At 42.8% G+C, this 22,500-nt stretch overlaps 1 protein-coding gene across 1 annotated transcript in view; it reads right to left on the reverse strand.

Moving 5' to 3' along the window:
- Positions 1-22,500, reverse strand: part of LOC115226007 (CD109 antigen) — a 49,383-nt gene that overhangs the window by 24,758 nt on the left and 2,125 nt on the right. The gene's annotated exons all lie outside the window — the stretch shown is intronic.

Below are 22,500 nucleotides of genomic sequence, written 5' to 3' on the forward strand. Positions count from 1 at the left end.
ACCAACCACATGGTTCTGGGTTCAGTCCCACTGCGTGGCACCTTGGGCAAGTGTCTTCTACTATAGCCCCGGGCCGACCAATGCCTTGTGAGTGGATTTGGTACTGAAAGAAGCCCATCGTATATATGTATGTACATACATGTATATATATATATATATTATATATATATATATATATATATCACGTGACCGACCAGACCATCAGATGTTGTTACACATCGCTGGTCACAATGCATTCGCATTGTTTTAGCCTTCGAATGACGCCACCCCGCTGGCTAAGCGAGCAGGCCAACAGAAGAAAGAGTGGGAGAAAGAGTGGTGGAAGAGTAGAGCAGGGATCACCACCCCCTGCTGGAGCCTCATGGAGCTTTTAGGTGTTTTTGCTCAATAAACACTCACAAGACCCGGTCTGGGAATCGAAACAGCGATCCTACGACCGCGAGCCCGCTGCCCTAACCACTGGGCCATTGCACCTCCACACACACACACACACACACATATATATATAAAATTAAAATCAAAATGAGGGTGAAAAAATTGGATATTAATTTAATAACATCAATTTAACACCAGTGGTTTAGCACATAAAAAACTGAGATTCAGTAAATATTATTAATACATAAATATGAGAGAATCCACTATGTGGATGCCCTTACGCTAAAGAGATCCGCATGAGTCTCAACCACAAATAATTAGTGTGGTAAATTTTTCTTGAGAACAATTCTTAGTGGCTGAGACTCATGCGGATCTCACTTTAGCGTAAGGGCGTCCACATAGTGGATTCTCTCTCATATTTATGAATATATATATATATATATATATATATATATATAGGGAGAGTTTACGAAAAAAACAAAAGACGAAGACAAGTGGTGTACAAAACAAACAGATGTATTAGTATAACGCTCAGGAATAGAAAAATCTTTTACGTTTCGAGCCTATGCTCATCTACAGAAAGGGACACAGAAAAAAAACAAGATATATATATCTATACATATATATATATTTCAACACGTGTGTAATTTTGTGTTGATTTAAAGTAGTTGGACAATTTAGTATCTCTTTTCGGCATATAGGCTAAATTTTTTTTTGCCCTTAATTATAATTATATATACTCTTTTTACTCTTTTACTTGTTTCAGTCATTTGACTGCAGCCATGCTGGAGCACCGCCTTTAGTCGAGCAAATCGACCCCGGGACTTATTCTTTGTAAGCCCAGTACTTATTCTATCGATCTCTTTTGCCGAACCGTTAAGTGATGGAGACGTAAACACACCAGCATCGGTTATCAAACAATGCTAGGGGGACAAACACAGACACACAAACACACACACATATATATATATATATACATATATACGACGGGCTTCTTTCAGTTTCCGTCTACCAAATCCACTCACAAGGCATTGGTCGGCCCGGGGCTATAGCAGAAGACACTTGCCCAAGATGCCATGCAGTGGGACTGAACCCGGAATCATGTGGTTGGTTAGCAAGCTACTTACCACACAGCTACTACTATATATATATATTTCAACACGTGTGTAATTTTGTGTTGATTTAAAGTAGTTGGACAATTTAGTATCTCTTTTCGGCATATAGGCTAAATTTTTTTCTTTGCCCTTAATCATAATTATATAGTCAGGCCATAATCCGTGGCCCCAACCTGGGACGTAGTCAGTCCACCTGTGCATACCTTCCTTCTTGTGACACTTGTGAAGACCTTTTGAGGCAAGTGAAAGTGAAAATCAAAATAAAATAGATGAACATCAATGGAATTTGTATCTTTATGGTACCAGTGCCGGTGGCACACAAGAAAGCCATCCGAACGTGGCCGTAGCCAGTACCGCATCGACTGGCCTCCGTGCTGTGGGCACGTAACAAACACCATCCGATCATGTCCGTTCGCCAGCCTCATCATCAGGCACCTGTGTCGGTGGCACATAAAAACACCATCTGAAGACCCGGAAAGACTAGTCAGGCCATAACCCGTGGCCCCTACCTGGGACGTAGTCAGTCCGCCTGTGCATACCTTCCTTCTGGTGGACACTTGTGAAGACCTGTTGAGGCAAGTGATCAAATCAAAACAAATCAAAATAGATGAACATCAATGGAATTTGTATCTTTGTGGTACCAGGGCCGGTGGCACACAAGATAACATCCGAAGATGGCCGTAGCCAGTACGCATCGACTGGCTTGTGCTGTGGGCTCATAACAAACACCATCCGATCGTGGCCGTTCGCCAGCCTCATCTGGCACCTGTGTCAGTGGCACATAAAAACACCATCCGAAGACCCGGCAAGACCAGTCAGGCCATAACCCGTGGACTCTACCTGGGACGTAGTCAGTCCACCTGTGCATTCCTTCCTTCTTGTGACACTTGTGAAGACCTGTTGAGACAAGTGATCAAATCAAATCAAATCAAATCAAAATAGATGAACATCAATGGAATTTGTATCTTTGTGGTACCAGTGCCGGTGGCACACAAGAAAACCATCTGAACGTGGCCGTAGCCAGTACCGCATCAACTGGCCTCCGTGCTGTGGGCACGTAACAAACACCATCCATCTGGCACCTGTGTTGGAGGCACATAAAAACATCATCCGAAGACCCGGCAAGACTAGTCAGGCCATAACCCGTGGCCCCTACCTGGGACATTGTCAGTTCACCTGTGCATACCTTCCTTCCTTCTTGTGACACTTGTGAAGACCTGTTGAGGCAAGTGAAAATCAAATCAAATCAAATCAAAATAGATGAACATCAATGGAATTTGTATCTTTGCGGTACCAGTGCCGGTGGCACATAAGAAAACCATCCGAACGTGGCCGTAGCCAGTACCACATCGACTGGCCTCCGTGCTGTGGGCACGTAACAAACACCATCCGATCGTGGCTGTTCACCAGCCTCGTCTGGCACCTGTGTCGGTGGCACATAAAAAACACCATCCGAGCGTGGCCGTCTGCCAGCCTCGTCTGGCACTTGTGTCGGTGGCACATAAAAAACACCATCCGAGCGTGGCCGTTCGCCAGCCTCGTCTGGCACCTGTGTCGGTGGCACATAAAAAACACCATCCGAGCGTGGCCGTCTGCCAGCCTCGTCTGGCACTTGTGTCGGTGGCACATAAAAACACCATCCGAGCGTGGCCGTCTGCCAGCCTCGTCTGGCACTTGTGTCGGTGGCACATAAAAACACCATCCGAGCGTGGCCGTTCGCCAGCCTCGTCTGGCACCTGTGTCGGTGGCACATAAAAAACACCATCCGAGCGTGGCCGTTCGCCAGCCTCGTCTGGCACCTGTGTCGGTGGCACATAAAAACACCATCCGAGTGGCCCGTCTGCCAGCCTCGTCTGGCACTTGTGTCGGTGGCACATAAAAAAACACCATCCGAGCGTGGCCGTCTGCCAGCCCCGTCTGGCACCTGTGTCGTGGCACACATAAAAAACACCATGAGCGTGGCCGGTTCGCCAGCCACGTCTGGCACCTGTGTCGGTGGCACATAAAAAACACCATCCGAGCGTGGCCGTCTGCCAGCCTCGTCTGGCACATAAAAAACACCATCCGAGCGTGGCCGTTCGCCAGCCTCGTCTGGCACCTGTGTCGGTGGCACATAAAAAACACCATCCGAGTGTGGCCGTTCGCCAGCCTCGTCTGGCACCTGTGTCGGTGGCACATAAAAAACACCATCCGAGCGTGGCCGTTCGCCAGCCTCGTCTGGCACCTGTGTCGGTGGCACATAAAAAACACCATCCAAGTGTGGCCGTCTGCCAGCCTCGACTGGCACTTGTGTCGGTGGCACATAAAAAACACCATCCGAGCGTGGCCGTCTGCCAGCCTCGTCTGGCACTTGTGTCGGTGGCACATAAAAAACACCATCCGAGCGTGGCCGTCTGCCAGCCTCGTCTGGCACTTGTGTCGGTGGCACATAAAACACCATCCGAGCGTGGCCATCTGCCAGCCTCGTCTGGCACCTGTGTCGGTGGCACATAAAAAACACCATCCGAGCGTGGCCGTCTGCCAGCCTCGTCTGGCACTTGTGTCGGTGGCACATAAAAACACCATCCGAGCGTGGCCGTTCGCCAGCCTCGTCTGGCACCTGTGTCGGTGGCACATAAAATCACCCACTACACTCTCGGAGTGGTTGGCGTTAGGAAGGGCATCCAGCTGTAGAAACACTGCCAGATCTAACTGGCCTGGTGCAGCCTTCGGGCTCCCCAGACCCCAGTTGAACCGTCCAACCCATGCTAGCATGGAAAGCGGACGTTAAACAATGATGATGATGATAAATAAGCTAGGCTTATAAAGAATAACTCCTGGAGTTGATTTCTTTGACTAAAAATCCTTCAAGTTGGTGACTGAAACAAGTAAAAGAATAAAAGAATAGATAATCCACTCCAAGAAACACTTAAAATTATGTGATGGAATTGGCTAGAATCCTATTTGTCCTTCATCTCTGGATCAGCTTCATTCAGAGTGAAACAAGTGTTATTCACATGATGGGGGAAGGTTGGAGTGAGGTAAACACTCAAAAGAGAGGAACAAATTACTCTTTACTCTTTTACTTGTTTTAGTCATTTGACTGCAGCCATGCTGGAGCACCGCCTTTAGTCGAGGTGATCGACCCCGGAACTTATTCTTTATATGCCCAGTACTTATTCTATCGGACTCTTTTGCCGAACTTCTAAGTTACGTGGACTTAAACACACCAGCATCGGTTGTCAAGCAATGCTAGGGAGACAAACACAGACACACAAATACACACACATACATATATATACATATATACGACAGGCTTCTTTCAGTTTCCGTCTAGCAAATCCACTCACAAGGCATTGGTCGGCCCGAGGCTATAGTAGAAGACACTTGCCCAAGGTGCCACGCAGTGGGACTGAAACCAGAACCATGTGGCTGGTTAGCAAGCTTCTTACCACACAGCCACTCTCTTCTTTTATATTTTACTTGTGTCAGTCATTGGACTGTGGCCATACCGGAGCATCACCTTGAAAGGTTTTAGTCGCAAAAATCATCCCCAGTAGAAATGACTGGTGGTTATGTGCAGACCCTTCTGAAGTTCCAAGTGTTATGCGTTCAAAATTTCCTGCAACTGTCATCGTTTTAGGAGTTGTTAGCAATGAAGAACATGTGATGGCCCCTTACACCTTTTCACAAGGCCTTACAGTTAACCCTGCCATCTACATTGAGGTCCTGGAAATAACCTGTTAAGTCTTGGATAGACAGTGTATGCAATGGAAGGCCATATGTGTTTCAGTAAGACCCTACACTATCACACATGGCTCTAGTAACACAGGAACAGATGGCTGAAAATCTTCATGATCACATAACCCCCCTAACATTCGGCCTCCTAATTCCACAGACCTCAATCCATTAGACATGTGGAGTATTGTTGAGAGAGAGGTCAATGAACATGCCCATAACACCAAAGATTCTTTGAAAGCTGCTATAGTCAGAGTAATGTCCAAAATGAACCAGGACCACTTGATTCAAGCATGTAGATGATTTAGATCTCATATAGAAACAGTTGTTGAAGCTGAAGGTGGCTTTATTGAAAAACATTATAGAAAAGAAGGTTTTATTTTTATCCTCATAGCATTTTTTGATAAATAAAGTTATCTGTTATGTTTTTTTTATAGACATAAATCTGTCCTCAAATATCTTATGCCCCCTGTATATATATATATATATATATATATTATTATATATATATGCAACAACGGGCTTCTCTCGGTTTCCACTTACCAAATTTACTCACAAAGCTTTGGTCACCCCAAGACTATAGTAGATGACACTTGCCCAAGATTCCATGCAGTCTGACTGAAACTAGAGCCATGTGGTTGGGAAGCAAGCTTCTTACCACACACACACATCATCATCATCATCATCATCATCTAGCGTCCGTTTTCCATGCTAGCATGGGTTGGACGGTTCTACTGGGGTCTGTGAAGCCAGAAGGCTTCATCAGGCCCAGTCAAATCTGGCAGTGTTTCTACGGCTGGATGCCCTTCCTAACGCCAACTACTCCGTGAGTGTAGTGGGTGCTTTTTACGTGCCACCCGCACTGGTGCCAGACAGAGCTGGCAAACGGCCACGAACGGATGGTGCTTTTTATGTGCCACCGGCACGAGGGCCAGGCGAGGCTGGCAACGGACACGAAACGGGGCGGTGCTGGCAACGGTCGCGAAACGGAAAGTTCTCTTACATGCCACCGGCACTGGTAACACATCTGCAATTTCCATTGATCGATTTCGATTCTGATCCTCACTTGCCTCAATGGGTCTTCACAAGCAGAGTTTCGACATGCCACCGGCACTGGTAGCACATCCGCAATTTCCATTGATCGATTTCGATTCTGATCCTCACTTGCCTCAACACATCTTCACAAGTAGAGTTTTGTGTCCCAAGAAGGGAAGGTATGCATACGTAGGCTGGCTCCATCCCATGTAGAAAGCCACGGGTTGTGGACTCACTTGTCCTGCCGGGTCTTCTCGCGCACAGCACACTTCCAGAGGTCTCGGTCTCTAGTCATTTCCTCAGTGAGACCTAAAGTTCGAAGGTCGTGCTTCACCACCTTGTCCCAGGTTTTCCTGGGTCTGCCTCTTCCACAGGTTCCCTCAACCGCTAGGGTGTGGTACATTTTTACACAACTATCTTCATCCATTCTCGCCACATGACCATACCAGCGCAAACGTCTCTCTTGCACACCACAACTGATGCTTCTTAGGTCCAACTTTTCTCTCAAGGTACTTACACTCTGCCGAGTGTGAGTACCGGCATTACACATCCATCGGAGCATACTGGCTTCATTTCTAGCGAGCTTACGCATATCCTCAGCAGTCACGGCCCATGTTTCACTGCCATGTAGCATGGCTGTTCGTACCACACGCATCATACAGTCTGCCTTTCACTCTGTGCGAGAGGCCTTTTGTCACCAGCAGAGGTAAGAGCTCTCTGAACTTTGCCCAAGCTATTCTTACTCTAGCAGTTACACTTTCAGCACACCCGCCCCCGCTGCTGACTTGGTCACCTAGGTAACGGAAACTATCAACTATTTCTAGTTTTTCTCCCTGGAAAGTGACGGAAGTTGGTCTCAGAGCATTTTCAGTGTTTATTGTTCCTGAGCATCTGCCACATACAAAAACCATCTTCCTAGTTAGCCTTCCTTTGACATTGCTGCATCTCTTATGTGTCCATAGCTTACACTTGGTGCATCTTATAGAGTTTCTACCTACACCTTTTCTACAGATCGAGCAGGGCCATCTACCTGAAGGTGTTTGTGATTTGTCTACCTTCCTACTGATTACGACTTTGGTTTTAGCTAGATTGACTCTGAGGCCCTTCGATTCTAATCCTTGTTTCCACACCTGAAACTTCTCCTCCAGTTCTGATAGCGACTCAGCAATTAGAGCAAGGTCATCAGCATAGAGGAGCTCCCAAGGGCATCCTGTCTTGAATTCCTCCGTTATTGCCTGGAGGACTATGATAAATAGGAGGGGGCTGAGTACTGAGCCTTGGTGGACCCCTACCTCTACCCGGAATTCTTCATTGTATATACATATATACACATATCTACACAAGAAGCTTCATTCAGTTTCCATGTACCAAATCCACTCACAAGACTTTGGTTGGCACAAGGCTATAGTAGAAGACACTTGCCCAATGTGCCATGCAGTTATTTTACTAAATTATTTTACTAAGTTATTTTACTAAATCCTTACTTATATTCAAAATTAATTGAAAGAAACACAGAGCATCTCAACAGAAATATGGTAACAAAAGGGTTAAAGTCACCATGATATTTTTAACCCTTTTATTACCAACCCCACTGAAACTGCCTCTGGCTCTGTAGTACAAATGTCTTGTTTTCAAAAGTTTTGAATTAAAATCTTCCACCAAACCTTAGTCGCACTTTATGATCCTAACACTAGCTTAATGATAACTAAGTTGTTTTACTAAATTCTTTGTTATATTTAAAATAATTGAAAGAAACACAGAGCATCTGAAAATAAATACAGTAAAGAAATGGCTGAAGTACTTTTGTGGAGTAAGTTTGAAAACCAGTTTGCCAAACTGACACTTGAACAAATCCCACATCACTACACTAGCTTCCTTTGTTTTCAGATGAATTCAAAACACTAAAAAAAAAAACAAAAAACACTACTATTGTATATCATTGGCAACCACCACCTGTCAAGGACAGTCAACAAGAATTCTTGTTTCTTTAGAAAAATAACTTATTTCTATTGTTCTCCTTCAGTGAATGGGAATATCGATTCTATTTTTAGTCTTTTATGGCCCTTCTCACCAAAAGACACAACACCTATTGTAGGTACACCTATGCATTATCATGGAAATCTTTTTGCCAATCACTTTTCACACCATGGCATTCATAATCCTCATACAACCATCCATTAGCCGCCCTCCAGTGTACCTTGCACACCATACAAACACCCTTTATCTACCTGTAACTTAGTGGGTAGAAGCCCATCGTATATATGTATATATATATATATATGTGTGTGTGTGTGTGTTTGTCCCCCTAGCATTGCTTGACAACCGATGCTGGTGTGTTTACGTCCCCGTCACTTAGCGGTTCGGCAAAAGAGACCGATAGAATAAGTACTGGGCTTACAAAGAATAAGTCCCGGGGACGATTTGCTCGACTAAAAGGCGGTGCTCCAGCATGGCCTCAGTCAAATGACTGAAGCAAGTAAAAGAGTAACAGATGCTGGTGTGTTTACGTCCCTATCATTTAATGGATCTTTCAGACGGAAACTGAAAGAAGCCCGTCGTATATATGTATACATATGTATGTGTGTGTGTGTTTGTCCCCCCTCCCAACATCGCTTGACAACCGATGCTGGTGTGTTTACGTCCCCATAACTTAGCAGTTCGACAAAAGAGACCAATAGAATAAGTGCTAGGCATACAAAGAATAAGTCCTGGGGTCGATTTGCTCGACTAAAGGCGCTGCTCCAGCATGGCCACAGTCAAATGACTGAAGCAAGTAAAAGAGTAACAGAGTATGGTAAGTGTTGCCCCCTATCACACTTGTGAATGCATTTCTGGGTCTTTAACCTTCCTCAGTAGGAGAAGAGAGAGAGACCCTAAGTAAATTCAAACCAATGCTTTATAATGGAACTAGCAGTATCGCCCGGCGTTGCTCAGGTTTGTAAGGGAAATAACTATAAAGCATTTTTAGAGAGTTATAGCCAAAAAATAGCAAAAAAATGGAAAAAAAATGATGGTAAATATTTTTTGATAGTTAAAAAGGTCGAGTTGCGTCCCGTAGACAGTCTGTGGTTTGTGTTTCTGATTCTCGACCCCATGTCGAATTTATCGATTTTTTTCAGAACTGGGGGAACTTTTCAAAATTTTCGCTGCGTTAGTTTTGAATTATGACATTGGGCTATGTGTGTGTCAAGTTTCATCAGAATCAGTTGAAAGCCGTGGTCAGGGTGAGGGTACAACCTAACAGACACACAGACAGACAGACAAACTGCCGTTTATATAGAGAGAGATAGTCAGTATCAGTAACTGACTTGACTTGTACACAGCCTAGTCAGAACAAATATAGTAGTAAAATAGTACTAAGCAGTGTTGCTAGGTAAACAAACTTAACGACAGTTCAAATATTTTTGTGGCATATTTTAACCTCTAAAGGCAAAGCAACACACGCATGCACGCATGTTCACAAGGACATGAATAAGATGAACAAGATAGATAGATAGATAGATAGATAGATAGATGGACAAGACAGCCAGATAGATAATTTTCTTTACTGGCCACTCAGGGCTGAACAGAGAGGGGACAAATACAAATGTGGGGCTTTTCTTTTCGAAAATGAAAAAAAGGGGGAAAATAAGAAGGTAAAATTCCGATCAAAAGGGATCAGGGGAAAAAAAAAGACAGACAGATAGATAAGACAGACAGACAGACAGATAGACAGACATACAGACAGACAGACAGATAGACAGACAGGCAGACAGACAGATAGATAGACAGGTAGATAGATAGACAGGTAGATAGATAGACAGGTAGATAGACAGGTAGATAGACAGATAGATAGATAGATAGAATGGTAGATAGATAGATAGAATGGTAGATAGATAGATAGAATGGTAGATAGACAGACAGACAGACAGGTAGACAGACAGATAGACAGATAGACAGACAGATAGACAGACAGGTAGACAGACAGATAGACAGACAGATAGACAGACAGATAGACAGACAGGTAGACAGACAGATAGACAGACAGGTAGACAGACAGGTAGACAGACAGGTAGACAGACAGGTAGACAGACAGGTAGACAGACAGGTAGACAGACAGATAGACAGACAGATAGACAGACAGATAGATAGACAGATAGATAGACAGGTAGATAGACAGATAGATAGATAGAATGGTAGATAGATAGATAGATAGATAGAATGGTAGATAGATAGATAGATAGACAGACAGACAGACAGACAGACAGATAGACAGACAGGTAGACAGACAGATAGACAGACAGATAGACAGACAGATAGACAGACAGATAGACAGACAGATAGATAGACAGATAGATAGACAGGTAGATAGATAGATAGATAGATAGAATGGTAGATAGATAGATAGATAGATAGAATGGTAGACAGACAGACAGACAGACAGACAGACAGGTAGATAGATAGACAGGTAGATAGACAGATAGATAGACAGGTAGATAGACAGATAGATAGACAGATAGATAGACAGATAGACGGACAGACAGACAGATGGATCAATAGATGACCGGATGGATGGCTATAGATAAATATACATCTATGAATATACCTTTCTGATTGTGTTTTCTGATATGCAGTGTTTGTTCACATCCCCATAACTTAGTGGTGTGGCAAACGATACCGATAAAATAAGTATCTGACTTGGATAAATAAATAAATAAATAAAAACTTTGGTGCTCCAACATGACAGGGGTACAATGACTGAAACAAGTAATAGATAAGAAAGGATGCAAGGTGTGTCTATGTTTGTGAGTAGATGCTTGTTTGTGTGTATATGTGTGTGTGTGCGTGTGTCTGTGTGTGTGTGTCTGTGTGTGTGTGTGTGTGCATATGTGAGCGAGTACATGTTTCATGTATGAGAGTGGGTGTGTGAGCATAAGAGAATGTGCATGTGAGGGAGGTGTGTGAGTGTGCATGTGGCAGTGAGCATGAGTACAAGTGTGTGAGTGTGCATGTAGCAGTGAGCATGAGTACAAGTGTGTGAGTGTGCATGTGGCAGTGAGCCTGAGTAGAAGTGTGTGAGTGTGCATGTGGCAGTGAGCATGAGTACAAGTGTGTGAGTGTGCATGTGGCAGTGAGCATGAGTACAAGTGTGTGTGTGTGCATGTGACAGTGAGCATGAATACAAGTGTGTGAGTGTGCATGTGGCAGTGAGCATGAGTACAAGTGTGTGTGTGTGCATGTGGCAGTGAGCATGAGTACAAGTGTGTGAGTGTGCATGTGGCAGTGGGCATGAGTACAAGTGTGTGTGTGTGCATGTGACAGTGAGCATGAATACAAGTGTGTGAGTGTGCATGTGGCAGTGAGCATGAGTACAAGTGTGTGTGTGTGCATGTGGCAGTGAGCATGAGTACAAGTGTGTGTGTGTGCATGTGGCAGTGAGCATGAGTACAAGTGTGTGTGTGTGCATGTGACAGTGAGCATGAATACAAGTGTGTGAGTGTGCATGTGGCAGTGAGCATGAGTACAAGTGTGTGTGTGTGCATGTGACAGTGAGCATGAATACAAGTGTGTGAGTGTGCATGTGGCAGTGAGCATGAGCACAAGTGTGTGAGTGTGCATGTGGCAGTGAGCATGAGTACAAGTGTGTGTGTGTGTGCATGTGGCAGTGAGCATGAGTACAAGTGTGTGTGTGTGTGCATGTGGTAGTGAGCATGAGTACAAGTGTGTGAGTGTGCATGTGGCAGTGAGCATGAATACAAGTGTGTGAGTGTGCATGTGGCAGTGAGCATGAGTACAAGTGTGTGAGTGTGCATGTGGCAGTGAGCATGAGTACAAGTGTGTGAGTGTGCATGTGGCAGTGAGCATGAGTACAAGTGTGTGAGTGTGCATGTAGCAGTGAGCATGAAGACAAGTGTGTGAGTGTGCATGTGACAGTGAGCATGAAGACAAGTGTGTGAGTGTGCATGTGACAGTGAGCATGAGTACAAGTGTGTGAGTGTGCATGTGGCAGTGAGCATGAGCACAAGTGTGTGAGTGTGCATGTGGCAGTGAGCATGAGTACAAGTGTGTGTGTGTGCATGTGGCAGTGAGCATGAGTACAAGTGTGTGTGTGTGTGCATGTGGTAGTGAGCATGAGTACAAGTGTGTGAGTGTGCATGTGGCAGTGAGCATGAATACAAGTGTGTGAGTGTGCATGTGGCAGTGAGCATGAGTACAAGTGTGTGTGTGTGCATGTGGCAGTGAGCATGAGTACAAGTGTGTGTGTGTGTGTGTGTATTTATCGCCTGTCCAGTCAACCGTGACACAAGACCTATTTTATTTCTGACATCACACTCCGTTACCATAGAGATTGCAATTTGCGTTCTCAACAATCAAGTAAAACATGCATTCAAAATATAAAAAAATACAGTACTTGTTTCAATCGTTAGACTGCGGTCATACTGGGGCACCGCCTTGTAGAATTTCTAGTCAAATGAATCAACACCAGTACTTCATCATCATCGTTTAACGTCCGCTTTCCATGCTAGCATGGGTTGGACGGCTCGACTGGGGTCTGAGAAGCCAGGAGGCTGCATCAGGCCCAGTTCTGATGTGGCAGTGTTATTACAGCTGGATGCCCTTCCTAACGCCAACCACTCCGAGAGTGTAGTGGGTGCTTTTTATGATTTTTTTAAAGCCTTGAACTTATTCTATCGATCTCTAATGATGAACCACTAGGTTATGGACACATAAGCACACTTATACTGGTTGTCAAGCAGTGGTGGTGGTCACACACATATACACACACACATATATATATATATATATATATATATATATATATATATACATACATATACATACATTCACACAATGGGCATCTTTCAGTTTTTGTCAGCCTGAGGCTGTAATAGAAGACACTTGCCCAAGGTGCCACACAGCAGGACTGAACCTGGCACTATGTGGTTGGGAAGCAAGCTTCTTACCACACAGCCACATGTTTATATATATATGTGTGTGTATATATATAAATAGATACATGTTACACACATATGTATATACAGATATATAGAAACATGTACATACATATACATTCGTATACAAACATATATACACACAGACACACAAACACACATCATCATCATCATCATTGTTCGACCATGGTCGAGACAATGGAATTTACCATGCTACGCCAGACTTCACAGTCCATCATAGCATTACGGAGGTCCTGTTGCTGGATGCCTGTATCCCTGGAGATTACATCAGGGTAGGAGAGTGTGCGCCCCCTGGTATCGCGAGTAGATGGCTTCCAGAGGAGAAGAGTAGAAATTACCTCGTTTTCAGCTCTACAACAATGTTCAGCAAACTGGACTCTCCTACCTTTCACAAGAGATGACACAGGTGGTAGTTTCCCATATATTTGTACTTTGGATTGATGACGCTTCCACGAGAGATTTTGAGCTCTCATAAGGAGGCGAGTGTAGGTTCCATCCAACCGCCTCTCAAGCTTCTTTGATAACGTCCAGGTTTCTGCACACACACCACACACACACACACACACAAATCATTGATTAAATATAGTCTGTTAGAATATTATACACTGAATTTATAATGAGTGCTCTTTCTATAAAATGTCAAAAATATCAATACTATAAAGTATTAATTCACTCGCAAGGCTTTGGTCGGCCCAAGGCTATAGTAGAAGACACTTCCCAAAGGTGCCACACAGGGAAACTGAACCAGGAACCATGTGGCTGGTAAGCAAGCTACTTACCACACAGCCACTCCTGCACGTAAAGGACAAAAGACAGGCAAAACCCAGCCATGGCAGATTTTGAACTCAGAGCATGAGTTAGTGCCAATCAGAATTTTGTCTGAGGTGGTAACGATACTGCCAACTCGTTACTTTGGTTTTTAATAAGACATTATAAACTCACCTGTACACTTTTCACCTGTATTTACTCTTTTACTGGTTTCAGTCATTTGACTGTGGCCATGCTGGAGCACCACCTTTAGTTGAGCAAATCGACCCCAGGACTTATTCTTTGGAAGCCTCGGTCTCTTTTGCCAAACCGCTAAGTAACAAGGACGTAAACACACCAGAATCGGTGAGCTGGCAGAAACGTTAGCACGCCGAGCGAAATGTGTAGCAGTATTTCGTCTGTCGTTACGTTCTGAGTTCAAATTCCGCCGCGGTCGACTTTGCCTTTCATCCTTTCGGGGTCGATTAAATAAGTACAGTTACGCACTGGGGTCGATATGATCGACTTAATCCGTTTGTCTGTCTTTGTTCGTCCTCTCTGTGTTTAGCCCCTTGTGGGTAGTAAAGAAATAGGTTGTCAAGCGATGTTGGGGTGGACAAACACAGACACACAAACATACATACATACACACACACATATATATATACGATGGGCTTCTTTCAGTTTCCAGAAGACACTTATTCAGTGGGACTGAACCCGGAACCATGTGGTTGGTAAGCGAGCTACTTACCACACAGCCACTCCTATGCCTATATTAAACCACACACATACATATATATATATATATATATATATATATATATATACGACAGGCTTCTTTCAGTTTCTGTCTACCAAATCCACTCACAAGGCTTTGGTCAGCCTGAGGCTATAGTAGAAGACACTTGCCCAAGGTGCTATGCAATGGGACTGAACCCGGAACTGTGTGGTTGGTAAGCGAGCTACTTACCACACAGCCACTCCTATGCCTATATTAAACCACACACATACATATATATATATATATATATATGTATATATATATATATATATACATATATACGACAGGCTTCTTTCAGTTTCCGTCTACCAAATCCACTCACAAGGCTTTGGTCAGCCTGAGGCTATAGTAGAAGACACTTGCCCAAGATGCCACGCAGTGAATGGGACTGAACCCAGAACCATGTGGTTGGTAAGCGAGCTACTTACCACACAGCCACTCCTATGCCTATATTAAACCACACACATACATATAATATATATATATATATATATATATATGTAGGTCCCGGGTTGATTCGGGGTTAACCACAGTAAATAAGGTACTCAATACATAGCAGAGTAAAATTAATTTATTATATAGAAGGAGCTTCTACAGGACTAGAACTGTTTCATTCAAGAGAAATCTTCAGGAAGCTAGTTAACCTGCCTAAATGTATAAATGCCAATACAATTCTTGTTAACTAGCTTCCTGAAGATTTCTCTTGAATGAAACAGTTCTAGTCCTGTAGAAGCTCCTTCTATATAATAAATATATATATATATATATATTTACATATATACGACAGGCTTCTTTCAGTTTCCGTCTACCAAATCCACTCACAAGGCTTTGGTCAGCCCGAGGCTATAGTAGAAGACACTTGCCCAAGGTGCTATGCAGTGGGACTGAACCCGGAACCGTGTAGTTGGTAGGCAAGCTACTTACCACACAGCCACTCCTGCGCCTACTACGTAAATACTCCTGTATTACGTAAAGGTTTTCAAGATAATAAATAGTAATACAAAATTCTCAAGTTTCCAAGCAATTATTCACAGGCTGTGCATTTCCGAATACAAGGCATTTAAAAAATTTATGAGGTGATAAATGAATCACGTATTTTGTCAATGATACAGTGCAATGACACAACAGAGATTAGCTGAGAAGGTTGTCACAGTTCAAGCGGTAATTGTATCGGCAGAAACGTTAGCACGCCAGGCGAAATGCTTAGCGGTATTTCGTCTGCGTTACGTTGTGAGTTCAAATTCCGCCGAGGTCGACTTTGCCCTTCATCCTTTCGGGGTCGATAAATTAAGCACCAGTTACGCACTGGGGTCGATGTAATCGACTTAATACCTATGTCTGTCCTTGTTTGTCCCCTCTGTGTTTAGCCCCTTGTGAGTAATAAAGAAATAGGCAATTGTATCATGTATGTCTGTAGATGTGATGTATATGTGGGCATCATTTGCTCCCATACATGTGTGTGTGTATGTGAGTGTATGTGTGCATTTAATTTCTTTCACGTTCACAATACAGGTATCTAAGTGCCACTAATTGTTTCAAACGATGAGAAATACTCGTGGCTGTGTGGTAAGTAGCTTGTTTACCAACCACATGGTACCGGGTTCAGTCCCACGGCGTGGCACCTTGGGCAAGTGTCTTCTACTATAGCCTCGGGCCGACCAAAGCCTTGTGAGTGGATTTGGTAGACGGAAACTGAAAGAAGCCCGTCGTATATATGTATATATATGTATATGTGCGTGTATGTTTGTGTTTGTCCCCCTAGCATTGCTTGACAACCGATGCTGGTGTGTTTATGTCCCCGTTACTTAGCAGTTCGGCAAAAGAGACCGATAGAATAAGTACTGGGCTTACAAAAGAATAAGTCCCGGTGTCGAGTTGCTCGACTAAAGGCGGTGCTCCAGCATGGCCGCAGTCAAACGACTGAAACAAGTAAAGAGAGTAAATGGCATAAGAAAATTATGAGGAAATGAAGTTTGGCAGCAGGTAAGGGGCATGAATGTGCAGTTATGCTGAGGAGTACGTTTGTGTAGTTATGCCCACAGTGTTTCCAGCTACGCAAATTTCAAAGCTTTGGTGAACTCAAGGCTATTGTAGGAAACACCCGTCTAAGGTGCTGTGCAGTGATGCTGAACTAACAACCATTTAAGCGTGGAAGTAATACTTGGAGCTGGAAGGCGAAATAGCAGGGAATATATTCTACATTCTGCACCCAACTACATTTATATAAATAAATAGATAGATGACATGACAGGGAGAGAGAGAGATACACATTTAGCTGCAAGAAGGATTTTCATGCTGGGCTGGTTGTTATATAAATACGTGCCATCTTTAATTCATGTTTTTGTAAACACCTAATTGGCATTTTGGCATTTGTCTGAAATTCAAGTTTTGCTACAATAGTACCACTTGTATTACTGTGTAGTGTACTCTCTTTCTCTCTCTCTCTCTCTCTCTCTCTCTGTATGTATGTGTGTGTGTAAATCTTTATATATAAAAGAGAGGTTGTGTGTCTGTCTCCTACGATTTAGATTCCTAACTACTCCCACATTTTGCGGTGCAGTTTAACCAAAAGCGGGTATCTTATAATCGTGATTCATATCGAGCCCTTCTGGGTATTAGCGCGCGTCTACAATGAGTCTACGATATTAAAAAAAATTTACCATCATTTTTTACCATTTTGATGCATTTTTTCGCTATTATATAAGGGAAGTAACTCTCTAAAAATATATGGGGGGGGTTAGGGTTTGTGTTAGGGTTAGGGGTGGGAGAAAAGGGTTTCTGTTATCTTCAGAAATGTAAACAAAGTCACGTGTGTACTTATACCGAAGGATCGCCAATTTTTGTTTTCATATTCATTTTCTACACGTTTTTGAACACCTATTGGACTGTTTTTTTTTTTTGATTTTGGTAACCGGGCGCTAAACTAGATCCTGAAAGTTATGAGAGAGAGAAAAAACGGACCGTGTGAACTTTCCGACAGTCCTCTCTCTACCCCTTCGGAAAACATTTTCCCCACGAATTTTTTATAATTGTAATCTATGCTGTTTGAAAGGTGTTTCTGTAAAAATTCATCAAAAGATAGCCATTTTCCTGAAAGTTATGAGGGGAAAAAAGTCGGGTCGTGTGATTTCCCGAAACTCCTTTCCCCACTCCTTCGGGAAAATTCTTTCCCATAAATCCTTACATACTCTGAATCTACAACATATAAGCGGTGTTAGTTGAATTTTTCGTTAAAAAATACCCATTTTTCTGGAAGTTATGAATCAGCTAAGTCGATGGGGTACACATCTGTAGTTATGCCGAGAGGGACAAACATACATTTGATATTATTTTCCATTTTTACCCAACATAAACATAATTTTAATAGAAATTGAAGAGACGTCTTCTCCACTGCTATATATACACACATTGTATTAGTTTAGGTATATATACACAGCTACTATGTGTATACACACACCTGACTACTATAATCATCCGGCTCGCTGTCTTCGACGAGATCCGTCACTCTACACCAGAAATACGTTTTGAAAATAATTTGGTGAACATTTTTTTAAATATTCAAGTGGTTGGAAGAAATTTAACAAAATCCCGATCAGCTAATTTATGGGGACATAAACAAACCAGCACCGGTTTACCAAGTGGTGATGGAATAGATACATGTATATCGTCAGGAAATCATGAATCCGAAAGAGAAAAACACACTCTAAGATACGGAGCAGTGGAGTAATTTAGATAAAGATTGTTATGGCAGGTTTGTGGGGTTACCCTGGGTTTCACGTCCATAAAGTGCTTGGTTTTATTTGCCCCATTAGGGCCTGAAGAGATGCTGTAAAGCTAAGAGCTTTATGAACGTGACAGGTAACCCCCAGAGACCGGCCATAACTACCTTTATCAAATACACACACACAACTGTGAACAACGAGCACTTGGGTTCCTCATAACATCCAGAAAAATGGACACTTACACACACTCTTTTACTCTTTTACTTGTTTCAGTCATTTGACTGCGGCCATGCTGGAGCACCACCTTTTAGTACTTATTGCCGAACCGCTAAGTGACGGGGACGTAAACACACCAGCATTGGTTGTCAAGCAATGCTAAGGGGACAAACACAGACACACAAACACACACATATATATAGATATATACGACAGGCTTCTTTCAGTTTCCGTCTACCAAATCCACTCACAAGGCATTGGTCGGCCCGGGGCTATAGCAGAAGACACTTGCCCAAGATGCCACGCAGTGGGACTGAACCCGGAACCATGTGGTTGGTTAGCAAGCTACTTACCACACAGCCACTCCTGCGCCTAAATTTACAGCGCAATTGTTTTCGAAATTTCCAATTTCGTAGATATGTATGTGGTATGTGTCAGTATGTATGTGCGAGTCCCCCTTTTTTATTTCCTCCCCCCTATTTTTCTAATTAAATTCCGATATAGTCAAAATCTACACGTGTTCGTTGAAAATTTCATTCTAAAAAAAAATACACATTTTTTCTGAAAAGTTATGTCACAACACTGACTCGTGTGGATTTTGGGAAACCCTTCTACCGCAAACATTCACAGTTGTGTATGTTTTGAGTTAAAAAAAAACCCGCCAAATGCGAACATTGCCTTTCATCCTTCCCAGTCGATAAAATAAAGAACCAGTTCTTCCTTCGAAACCTCCCAGACTTGGATGGAAGAAGCAAATGCTCTTCGACCGACGAAGTCGATAAATCTTCCTCAAGCCAAATGTTGAATAATTTAACTATGTGATACAGTAGTGTTTAAAAAAGAAAGAAAAGGAATAGAAGGGATGGTCGTGGTTAGAATGTCTGACTGTAGTTGATCTGAAAGCTAAAGAACAAAAGAAAAAAGACAGGAGGTATACGACAACGGGTCCCTACACAACGGCGCGAGGGGGGAATTTCATTATATATACATACATCTATATGATATTGACTTCGTGGTATAGTTTCATAATTCGCTCATTCAAAACAGATCGAATTCATGGGTTTCATTAATTAATTAATAACTGCGCGTACGGTCTCGGATCGTTGTTGGGCTCATATTGAGCAGATATTTCATCTTGTGACTCACCGGACTACATAGATGACTATTAAATATGTCCTTTAAATATAAAATAATAATAATAATAATAATAATAATAATGATAAACAGTAGATGTAATTTAGGAGAGATTAAATTGCTTCTTCGTCTTTGAACTAGTTTCTGATAGCGGTTTCGATGACATGAAGTTATCGAAATGAAAATAAAACTTTAAAATATTTTAGGTAACTTGGGGACACGAACTAAAGAACCCTGGGGCCTTAACCGTCAAAACTCCTATTTATTCCGTCTTTAAACGTTGTCGAGGTTGGACAACGGTCAATACATGAGCTGATATAATATATATTTCTTTACTACCCAGAAGGGGCTAAACACAGAGGGGACAAACGAGGACAGACAAACGGATTAAGTCGATTAACCCTGGGGCCTTAACCGTCAAAACTCCTATTTATTCCGTCTTTAAACATTGCTGAGGAGGTTGGGCAATGGTCAATGAATGAGCTGATATAATACCTATTTCTTTACTACCCACAAGGGGCTAAACACAGAGGAGACAAAGAAGGACAGACAAACGGATTAAGTCGATTATATCGACCCAAGTGCGTAATTGGTACTTTATTTATCAACCCTGAAAGGATGAAAGGCAAAGTCGACCTCGGCGGTATTTGAACTCAGAACATAGCGGCAGAAATACCTATTTCTTTACTACCCACAAGGGGCTAAACACAGAGGGGACAAACACGGACAGACATAGGTATTAAGTCGATTATATCGATACCCAGTGCGTAACTGGTACTTATTTAATGAGCTGACATAATATAGTTAGTTAAAAACGGAACTTACCCCAGATGAGATTTCGCCTTTGTTTGTTTGTGTGAGTGAGTGAGAGTTTATAAGTAGATATGTATTGAGTGCGTGTGTGGCTGTACCTGAATTCGATATGAAAAGTTTGAGTCAACAGAGACGGGGAAGTGACGGAAGAGGAAGAGTTAAAATGAAAGAGAGAGAGAGAGGGAGGAGAGAAGAGGAGTAAATTGTAGTAGATGAGGGGCGTGGTGAATGGGGAAAAAGGGGAGGGTTTTGTGTATGTGTGTGTGTGTGAGTGTCACTATATGTGTGACTGTGTCTGTGTGGGTGCGTGTGTTTATACAGGTGGAAAGAGAGAGAGAAAGAGAGAGGGAGAGAGAAAGAGAAAAAGAGAGAGAGAAAGAGAGAGAGAGAAAAAGAGAGAGAGAAAGAGAGAGAGAGAAAGAGAAAAAGAGAGAGAGAAAGAGAAAGAGAGAGAAAAAAGAGAGAGAGAGAGAGAAAAAGAGAGAGAAAGAGAGAGGGAGAGAGAGAGAAAAAAGAGAGAGAGAAAGAGAAAAGAGAGAGAGAGAAAAAGAGAGAGAGAAAGAGAAGAGAGAGAGAGAAAGAGAGAGAGAAAGAGAGAGAGAGAGTATTTCTTTATTCACCATAAGGTTGAGAAAAAGAGGGGACAAAACAAACGTTGGGGGTCAGGGTATCGAATGAGACGAAACATAGAGAGAGAGAGAGAGAGAGAGAGAGAGAGAGAATGAGGAAGTAAGTGGAAATATAGAGATGGGTATAATTAATAGGTGAGTTAAGAAGGTATGAAGCGAGGGAGAGAAAGAAGGAAAGAAAGGTGAGGGAGAAAAAGAAACGAGGGGTGAGAGAGAAAGGAGAGAAAGAAAGGACGAAAGAAGAAAGAACGTGGGGCAGTGTTAAACGAAAAGGGTGTGAGAAAGAATGAAGATCGCCGGTGGGGCGATCTTTCGTTTCTAGTAGACTTTTCCGTCTATTTCCGTAAAAAAATTTTTTTTTTTTTTTACATATGGGCTTGCGGGAACTTTTGAAGTAATATACAGGCGCAGGAGTGGCTGTGTGGTAAGTAGCTTGCTAACCAACCACATGGTTCCGGGTTCAGTCCCACTGCGTGGCATCTTGGGCAAGTGTCTTCTGCTATAGCCCCGGGCCGACCAATGCCTTGTGAGTGGATTTGGTAGACGGAAACTGAAACAAGCCTGTCGTATATATATATATATATATATAATATATATATAAGCTTGTCTACCAACCACATGGTTCCGGGTTCAGTCCCACTGTGTGGCACCTTGGGCAAGTGTCTTCTACTATAGCCTCGGGCCGACCAAAGCCTTGTGAGTGGATTTGGTAGATGGAAACTGAAAGAAGCCCGTCGTATATATAATATATATATATATATATGTGCGTGTGTGTGTTTGTGTGTATGCGTTTGTCCCCTAGCATTGCTTGACAACCGATGCTGGTGTGTTTATGTCCCCGTTACTTAGCGGTTCGGCAAAAGGGACCGATAGAATAAGTACTGGGCTTACAAAAGAATAAGTCCCGGGGTCGATCTGCTCGACTAAAGGCGGTGCTCCAGCATGGCCGCAGTCAAATGACTGAAACAAGTAAAAGAGAGTAAAGAATATACATATACACATACACCGAGTAAAAAATTTCAGCTATCTCTTTCTTTCACACATTACTCTGTCTCTTCACACACACTAACAGAAGCACTTCACTTACACAACATACTGTCTGTCTCCCACATCCCATCAAACACACACACATGTACATCAATGCTTCCCATGCACGGTAACTTCAAAAGAACTTCCCTCGTCATACAATCGCTTTATCTTAGTCTCTTTCGCTCTCATTACTTCAAAAGTTCCCGCAAGCCCATATGTAAAAAAAAAAAAAAA

This window comes from Octopus sinensis, linkage group LG29, assembly GCF_006345805.1.
Source record: "Octopus sinensis linkage group LG29, ASM634580v1, whole genome shotgun sequence".
Lineage (NCBI taxonomy): Eukaryota > Metazoa > Mollusca > Cephalopoda > Octopoda > Octopodidae > Octopus > Octopus sinensis.